The 9,107-nt window shown below is 47.1% G+C and overlaps 1 long non-coding RNA gene across 1 annotated transcript; it reads left to right on the forward strand.

Moving 5' to 3' along the window:
• Window positions 1–4,466: 4,466 nt before the first annotated feature.
• Window positions 4,467–5,964, forward strand: LOC116527463. The gene is made up of 2 exons (XR_004258554.1): window positions 4,467–4,652; window positions 5,485–5,964. It is a non-coding gene; the product is annotated as an uncharacterized LOC116527463 (long non-coding RNA).
• The last annotated feature ends 3,143 nt before the right edge of the window (window positions 5,965–9,107 follow it).

Raw genomic sequence — 9,107 nt, forward strand, 5'->3', positions numbered from 1 at the left:
TTCCACTTAGGCCTGACTAAGCAATTTACTGTTTGGGGATACATACATGTTACAACTTTTTTTTTTTTTTTTTTTTTTTTGAGGAAAGGTCTCACTTTGTTGCCCAGCATGGAGTAGAGTGGTGAGATCGTGACTCACTGTAACCTCAGCCTCCAGGGCTTAAGCCATCTTCCTACCTCAGCCTCCTAGTAGCCAGGACCACAGGCAGACACCACCACGGCCAGCTAATTGTTTCGTCTTTGTGTAGAGACAGTGTCTCACGATGTTGCCCAGGCTGGTCTCAAACTCCTGGGCTCAAGCACTCCTCCCCCATTGACCTTCCAAAGTGCTGAGATGACAGGTGCAAGCCACTGAGCCTGGCCAAGAAATCCATTTTAAGTGAAGGAAAACGAAAAGCAAGTTTCAGGTGGGGGAGCAGCTAGAGGCAGCCACAGGAACAACTCGCAGTGGGTGTTGGGCAGCAGACTGAGTCGCTCTCTGGCTCCACTGGGCTGTGTGATATGCATGCACTTCATGGATGCCTTAGGGGACATTCAAAAGAACACAGTGCCACATGAAGCCTAACTCAGCGAGCCCTTTCCATAAGAGAAATACCACCCTTGTTCTTGCCCATTTTCTTTCTTCCTGCTCTAGCAGCCTCTGCACACAGATGTCCTCCAGGAGGCCAGGTGGGCACCAAGGTCCTTGAAAAGAAAGAAAAGGGAAGCACAGCGTTCCACAGCTGGTTCCCGAGAAGACAGCAAAACAGCTGTGCACTCATTCTGAAGGACGGCAGACAAGACGGTGCCAAGTCACATGAACTGGTTTTTCTTGATGAGTGATGGGTTTTCGACCCGTTCCTGCTGCCCCGTCTGGGGAAACCTCTTGGACAGCCCGAGGCTGTGTCAGTGTCACGGGCTGAATTGTGTTCCCCAAAATTCCAAGACTGAGGTCTTAACCAGGATCTCAAGATGTGACCTTTTTCAGACATAGGGCCTTTACACAGGTAATTAAGGTAAATAAAATGAGGCATTATGGTGGGCCTTAATTCAATGATTGGTGTCCTTATAACAACAGGAGATTGGGACACAGGCTCACACACAAACCCCTAGGGAAGAGGGAGAAGACACCCACCTACCATCCAACAAGAAGGGAGAAACCAAACCTGCCAACACCTTGGTCTCTGCCTTGCCACCTCCAGGACAGCGAGGAAATGAATTTCTGAGAGTTTGGCCACCCAGCCTGCGGCACCTGCTGTGGAAGCCTCCGAAAACAGACTGTCTGCCCCAGACCCAAGCCGGGGATAAAGCAGGCTGGGTTTGGAATTCACTCCCACACTCCTTATAAGGTAGTTACTACTTAACCTTTGCTGCATTGCTTCAGCTTTCCCTGCCTCCGTTTTCTCACCGGTAAAGTTGCGATGCTACCGCGTTCCTCCTGAGAGCTTTGGTGAAGACTGAGCTCATCTGAAGTTTAGAACAATGCCTGACATGGAGAAGCACTCACTAATGTTGTTGGCTACTATTACTATTTTCAGTAGGAAACTTTTATTCATTAAGCAAGTATTTATTGAGCATCTGCTATGCCCTAGAGACAAACAAACTTAGAAGACACTCATCAGGGGCCGGGCGCGGTGGCTCAAGCCTGTAATCCCAGCACTGTGGGAGGCCGAGGCGGGCGGATCACGAGGTCAAGAGATCGAGACCATCCTGGTCAACACGGTGAAACCCCGTCTCTACTAAAAATACAAAAAATTAACTGGGCATGGTGGTACGTGCCTGTAGTCCCAGCTACTCAGGAGGCTGAGGCAGGAGAATTGCCTGAACCCAGGAGGCGGAGGTTGCGGTGAGCCGAGATCGCGCCATTGCACTCCAGCCTGGGTAACAAGAGCGAAACTCCGTCCCAAAAAAAAAAAAGAAGACACTTATCAGGTTTCATTGAATGGACCTAGCCGCAGGTACTATGTGGCCTGGAGGGGACCTGTCAGCATCCTTCTGGCTCCAGGAGCACCTCTTACTGCTGCACCCCAAGGGCCTGGACGGTTGCTGGTGTACATTAGGCACTCAACACCTGCACAGTGAAAGGAAGACAGAAGGCTAATCCCTGTTGGCTCAGTCCAGCCCTTTCCTTGCTACCGTTCAGACAGAGCTTGGAGCCTCCCTCTTGCAGAGCTGGGCAGGGCCAGGGCTGCTCTCACTTCTCTGCCACCTCTGCCCCTTCCTAGGTCCCCAGCTTCAGTGGTCCCTGGAGCCCACTCGCAGATGTCCTCTTCTTCACACAAAGATCCTGAAAGGCAGCCGCAGTTCCCACAGCCCACTCCTGGCCTTTGCTACATCCATTCATCCATTTAACTCACTTTTTCTTTATGGGGAAAATGGGCTCTGTGCTTCAGCTGAGGGTTGGCTACATGCCTGCATGAACCCATGGAGTGAGGCCACATGCACAGCAGCCCTGCAGACTCCAGGGCTGAATGCTCCTGAGGGCAGTGCAAAGCCTGGTGGAAGCAAAGAGGGGGAGGGTCTGCCTGACACTAAGGTATTAGGAAGATCGGTGCCCCTTACCCCCAAGGTAATGTTTGACTTGGGCTTTGAGGAGGGTTTCTGAGTTTGACGATGCTGAAGGACTCAAGGCCAGGGAAGTCTGAGAAAGCACGGCGTGTTCTTGCAGGGGGTTGGAGAGGGAGATTGAATGAGCCAGGTCTGCAGGAGTTGTGGTTGCTGTGTCTGCCAGGTCTGCAGAGGTGGTACTGTCTGGGATCTCGAATCTGATCAAACCTGACAGGCAAGTGTGTGTAGATTAATCTTTCTTTTTTTGAGATGGAGTTTCGCTCCTGTTGCCCAGGCTGGAGTGCAATGGCACGATCTGGGCTCACTGCAACCTCTGCCTCCTGGGTTCAAGTGATTCTCCTGCCTCAGCCTCCCGAGTAGCTGGTATTGCAGGCATGTGCCACCACGCCTGGCTGATTTTGTATTTTTAGTAGAGATGGAGTTTCTCCATGTTGGTCAGGCTGGTCTCAAACTCCTGACCTCAGGTGATCTGGCTGCCTCAGCCTCCCAAAGCACTGGGATTACAGGCATGAGCTACTGTGCCCGACTGTGTAGATTAATCTTTAATCAATTAAATCTTTACACCCTAGGAAAGTTGGCTGGCATTTGAAAGACTCTAATCAAGGCGTCCACCTTCCTGGGTGGCTGGTGAGCTGGCATTTAGAAGATCCTAAGCAGACTCCTCCTCAGAGACACCTCTACAAGCCCTTTTCAGCCACTGCCTTCCTATTTACTCTAGAGAGTCTGCTAATTTGCATGTCAGAAATACTTTTCCCCTGGTGACATGATGATACTGTTCCAGAGGACTGCATCGTGTCCCCAGGGGCTGGGAACATGCTCAGGCACCTCCAATCCTTATAGAAACAGAGAAGAAGGACTAGGTGAGGCTGTCACCATGGAGGGGCCAGGGGTCCTACAGGGCCTGTGTACCCCCAATAGGGGAGGCTGACCCCAGCTGTAACTAGGTTAGCTCATCTGCCACCACAATGCTGCAACCTCCTTGAGTGAACCTTTTTTTATTTATTTTTTTTTTGAGACAAAGTCTCACTCTGTCACCCAGGCTGGAGTGCAATGGCGTGATCTCAGCTCACCGCAATCTCCACCTCCCAGGTTCAAGGATTGTCCTTCCTCAGCCCCCCAAGCAGCTGGGATTACAGATATGCACCATCACGCCCAGCTTTTTTGTATTTTTAGTAAAGACAGGGTTTCACCATGTTGGCCAGGCTGGTCTCAAACTCCTGACCTCAGACCTCAGGTGATCCATCCGCCTTGGCCTCCCAAAGTGCTGGGATTACAGGCATGAGCCACCACGCCCTGCCGAGTGAGCCTTCTTGCACAGTACATGGTAGGGCCACTGCAGGACCGAGCCAGCAGGTCAGCTTTATAGAACCAGTACATGCTGCTGAGGTCTTCCTCACTAGGAAGTGTCGTGGCCCTCAGCCATTGGCCCCGGTACTCATCACAAAGGGACTCATGGTTGGGAATGACCAATATGGCTTGTGTCCTTGTGGGCCAGTCAGGGAAGGGCTGTGCCACAAGGTTGAGATCAATGTCCCACCTTCAGCCAAGCTGGCCCAAGGCCCCCAGTCTCCACACAGGGAAACCTGAAGAACCGGTCCCTTGGAGTAAGCGATCCAGAGGACTGCAGCAGGACTAGGTCTGCCTTTGCAGTTAACCATATTTGATTACAGCCCTGCAGAGTTCATAACCGCACTGTCTGAATAATAATCACAGCTGCTGCCACGAACTGAACTCTTACTATTCCAGGAACGGCTCAGATTTTTCACAGACTTTTAAAAGTGTGATTCTTGAAGGTTTAGGTCATTCTGAAATTTGTTATGCCAATGGAAAAAAAAAATGAACAAGAAAAGAAAAACATCTTCTTTTTTTTCTCATGAACCGTACCTTCATTGTACCTGAATGTCATGTAGGAACTGGGTGGAGACTGAATTCCCTTAAAGTGCAAGTGATGTTTGAGACATTCTGCTGGAATGGAGAACTGACCTTCAGGTTGAGGCAGCATTTCCACAGTTCCTCCTGGCCCTAATTAATTACGCACAGATGGTCCAAAGGGTTCATTCAGCAGGAGAACCTCAGGCCTAGCAGCCGGTGCGAGCCCTGCAGCAGGTAAGGGCGGGGGTCTGTTCTGCTTTCTTTCTGCTGCCAATCCAGCACTTTACATTCTAAAGAAGAAGGCCAATTTCTAAGAAAAGCCAGAGAATCAATTAACTAAAGATATCCTATTTTCCTTTGTAAGTGATTTTTAATCCTGTCTGGAACAAAGTGGGCACACATATATACGTGCATGCATAACATGCTTTAGATAATGAATTATGGTAGAAAACTTTTCTCGCTTATTTTCCATCAGTCAAGATGGAGCATCAATCATGCTCATTAAATTTGATGTAAGAAATTGCTTTTGTGGGAAAGTTTGCTTTTCTTCTTGTTGTTTTCACCCTTTAGTGGGCAGATCTTTGGAGAAGACCTGGAGAGGAGCAGCAGGCAGAGGTTCCTTCTTAAAAAACAGAGGAGCACTTGACCACCATTGCCTCTCAGCCCTTCCACTGGTCCCATTAGAGTAAGCATTTCTCCAGGCCGCGGGCTGCTTTCATCTGTATCTGTACCCCAGGCATCCGTCCATGCCTGGCCCTTGGAAACTGCTCATAGTGTTGATGAATGAATGCACTGATGAAAGAATGAATTGAAAAACCTAGGTTCCCCAGTGCTGTCAAATTCAACTTTTCAGTCCTTTTTGGCACCCGTTCAGACCAGCAAAGAGCAGAACTTGAGCCAAAGGTGGTGATCGGATTTGTGCAGCCTAGCCCCATATATGGGTCTGTCTCTCGCTTGGAGCTGGCACAAGTGATGGGGAAAAGTTCTAGAAAAGTCTTTTTTGGTGAATTAACCTGTTTGTTGCAACCCTTTTGTAGATGTAATTCCCTCTCTTTTTTCTCTAAAGGAACATGCAGAGAGAAATGAGGCGGGAAGAACTGGCTCACATGTTGCTGGATAATGTCTCTTGAGAAGGCCCTGGACTGCTGAGACCTCTCCATTGCCCAGTCCATAGTCAGAGAGGCCCCAGTATCCCCATACTGCCAACCAAGAGCTCTCTGCATTGCAACAGTAACTCGTGCCCCAGCGCTTGCTCCCCCTAAACGTCTTGGAAGTCTCCATCTGACAGCCATGTGTCTTCACACAGAGTCTGCTATGCAGTGAGGATTTAATAAGTGACCAGTAAGCGATAGGATGAATGTCTATTTGTTGGATTGTGCAGTGAGGAGGATAAAGGTCTACAATCTTCATGGATCTAAGAACCGTCTCTCAATCATCGTGATATTGTTAGCACCCTAGAGTTGTTCTTCAGTAAATAGCGAATAAATGCATTCCTCAGAGAAACATCTTTCAATGCCTTAAAAATAAATTAAATTTTATTGTTGAAGTTGTTCAGTTATGGTAGTCCTTTAAAGGCAATGAAAAGAGAATAAACCCTAAAACCAAAAAGACCTGGGTTAAAATCTCACTTCTATGTAGAGAATTTGGTACCATTGTTAGACTTAGCCCCCAGCTCAGAGTTGGACAGAGAGAGGTTGGAAGAGACACAGAGAGGTTGTCCTATAAAAAATGAACATGTTGAGTATCTTGAGAATATAAGCAAACCTCTCTGAGCTTCAGTTTCTTCCCTTGTAAAATAATTCCTGCTATTGTCCATGCAAGAAACATTGTCTTCTGTACAGCCAGCAACAGGAACAGCAGAAATGCTATTCTTCCCCTGCATCTCAGTCTCTTCCAATTTCAAAGAGTAAGTTTGGACCAGATGGTCGCTAATGGTTATTCCAGCTCAGCATCCGTTAATTTTCTAAAAACTGAAGAAATGAGCTTGAGGTGTGTTTTGGGGCAGTCTCGCAAGACAGGGGTATGAGGAGGCTCTCCAGAACATCAGATGGGGGCCTTGGGGACTCAAGGTCAGGCCTAAGTTATATTCCTGCCCATCTCTGCCCTCTTCTTCCCCCAACCTTGCTGTCCTCATGGCCACCCTATTGTAATATGCTTGGCCTGATCCCCAGCTAGATCAAATTCATTTCGGAAACTTTGATACCTGAGCTGTGGCTCTGGAAACTATGTCTCCAGAGGCAACACAATTCACCAAAAACTAATTGCTGGTGTCAATTGGTATTTAAAAAGTTAGATACAATTTCAACCAAAAGCAGATGCTTGACATTTTAATGGGTTGTTATCACATTTATGAATTCTGATACGCCTGAAAAAGAATTTCTTAAGGAGTTAAAGAGACCCGTCTTTGTTACTTCTATGAACCCTGAGACATTAGGGTTAGCTACTCATCCCCTAGTAGTTCACGACTCTGCAAGGCATGTGGCATGATGGAAAGAATGAAACTTAAAGTGGGAAGAAAAGCCCCATGTTCAAATGTTCGTTCCTTCTCCTGCTAAGTTGTTACTTAAGTGTCGGTTTCTTCACAGTGGAAACAGATTTTATAGACTGCACCTGTAGGATGCCATATTGGAAGTAAGACAAGCCAAACACTGAGCCTCACGCCTAGCTCTGGAACAGAAGTGCTAGCTCTGCTGCCTATCACTCTCCTGCTCTCTGATCATAAAATGATTCACTGTGGGCTGGGCCCAGTGGCTCACGCCTGTAAGCACTTTAGGAGGCTGAGGCGGGCAGATCACTTGAGGTCAGGAGTTCGAGACCAGCCTGGCCAACATGGAGAAACCCTGTCTGTACTAAAATTACAGAAATTAGCCAGGCATTGTGGCGTGTGCCTGTAATCCCAGCTACTCAGGAGGCTAAGGCAGGGATTGCTTGAACCTGGAAAGCAGAGGCTGCGGTGAGCTATCATTGTGCCACTGCACTCCAGCCTGGGCGACAGAACAAGACTTCATCTCAAAAAAAAATAAAAAAATTTAAAAATGTAAAAAAAAACAAGGCCCGATGAGGTGGCTGACACCTGTAATCCCAGCACTTTGGAGTTTGAGACCAGCCTGACCAACATGGAGAAACCCTGTCTCTACTAAAAATAGAAAAATTAGCCGGGTGTGGTGGCACATGCCTGTAATCCCAGCTACTCGGGAAGCTGAGGCAGGAGAATTGCTTGAACCTGGGAGGCGGAGGTTCCGGTGAGCCAAGATTGCGCCATTGCACTCCAGTCTCGGCAACAAGAGTGAAACTCAGTCTCAAAAAACAAAAAACAAAAAAACACAAAAAATGAATTCATTGTCATTATGAAAAAAATAAAAATAAGTAGTAAATAAGTAAATGGTAATTACTATAATGCTGGCAACTGTATTCTAACAATGTTAATATTCAGTTCATATGTTTTCAGCCTTAGCATAGATGTTTTCAATACTTTGAATTGAGCTATATAAACAATTGTTTCCCCTGCATATCTCATGAGGAATATTTGCCCGTATTACTGAGACCATGTATGAGCATTTCTGTCAACTGACTACGTCTCAGCCCATCCGAATGTGTCATCATCGATGTGATCATTCTCCTATTGTTGAACCTTTCATTTTCACATTTTAAAAATCTTGGCTTGGCCAGATGCAATGGCTCAGGCCTGTAATCCCAGAACTTTGGGAGGCTGAGGTGGGCGGATCACAAGGTCAGGAGATCAAGACCATCCTGGCCAACATGGTAAAACCTTATCTCAACTAAAAATACAAAAGTTATCCAGGTGTGGTGGTAGGTGCCTGTACTCCCAGCTACTCAGGAGTCTGAGGCAGGAGAATCACTTGAACCCGGGAGGCAGAGGTTGCAGTGAGCCGAGATCATGCCATTGCACTCCAGCCTGGTGACAGAGCAAGATTCCATCTCAAAAAAAAAAAAAAAAATATATATATATATAGGGTTTTATGAATAACTCTATAAGAAGTTTCTTGTAAATAAATCTCTGTTCATACTTTTTATTATTATTATTATTATTATTATTATTATTATTGAGATGGAGTCTCGCTCTATCACCAGGCTAGAATGTAGTGGTGCGATCTCAATGCAACCTCTGCCTCCCGGGTTCAAGCAATTCAGCCTCAGCCTCCCGAGTAACTGGGACTACAGGCATGTGCCACCAGGCCCAGCTAATTTTTTGTATTTTTTAGTAGAGATGGGGCTTCACCATGTTGGCCAGGATGGTCTTGATCTCTTGACCTCGTGATCCGCCCGCCTCGGCCTCCCAAAGTGCTGGGATTACAGGCGTGAGCCACCGCGACCGGTCATACTTATTATTTTCAGACCTGTATGAAGCATATTATTCAGTCAGACCTAAAGCTTTAGATACCAGTTGTCCTGTGGTTTTCCAGAAAGACAAGGACAGTCAGTGTTCTCTCTCCCTGGAGGTTGTCTGGTAACTAAGTTGAGCACAGTAACTTAAAATCTTTGTTAAAAATACAGGGCAAAAATGGCTAGCTCCTTGTCACTTTTAATTTGCCTCCCTCTGAATCTTCTGCTGTGTTTAACTGACAATGTTATAGGCTGGCATCATTCCCAGTTTGGCCAAAAAGAATCGGTCTCCTGGTTAGGAAGGTTTTTTCCCTACAAATTCATGGAATGACCAAGGGACCTTCC

This window comes from Sapajus apella, unplaced genomic scaffold (assembly GCF_009761245.1).
Source record: "Sapajus apella isolate SASKATOON/1434 unplaced genomic scaffold, GSC_monkey_1.0 scaffold54, whole genome shotgun sequence".
Taxonomy (NCBI): Eukaryota; Metazoa; Chordata; class Mammalia; order Primates; family Cebidae; genus Sapajus; species Sapajus apella.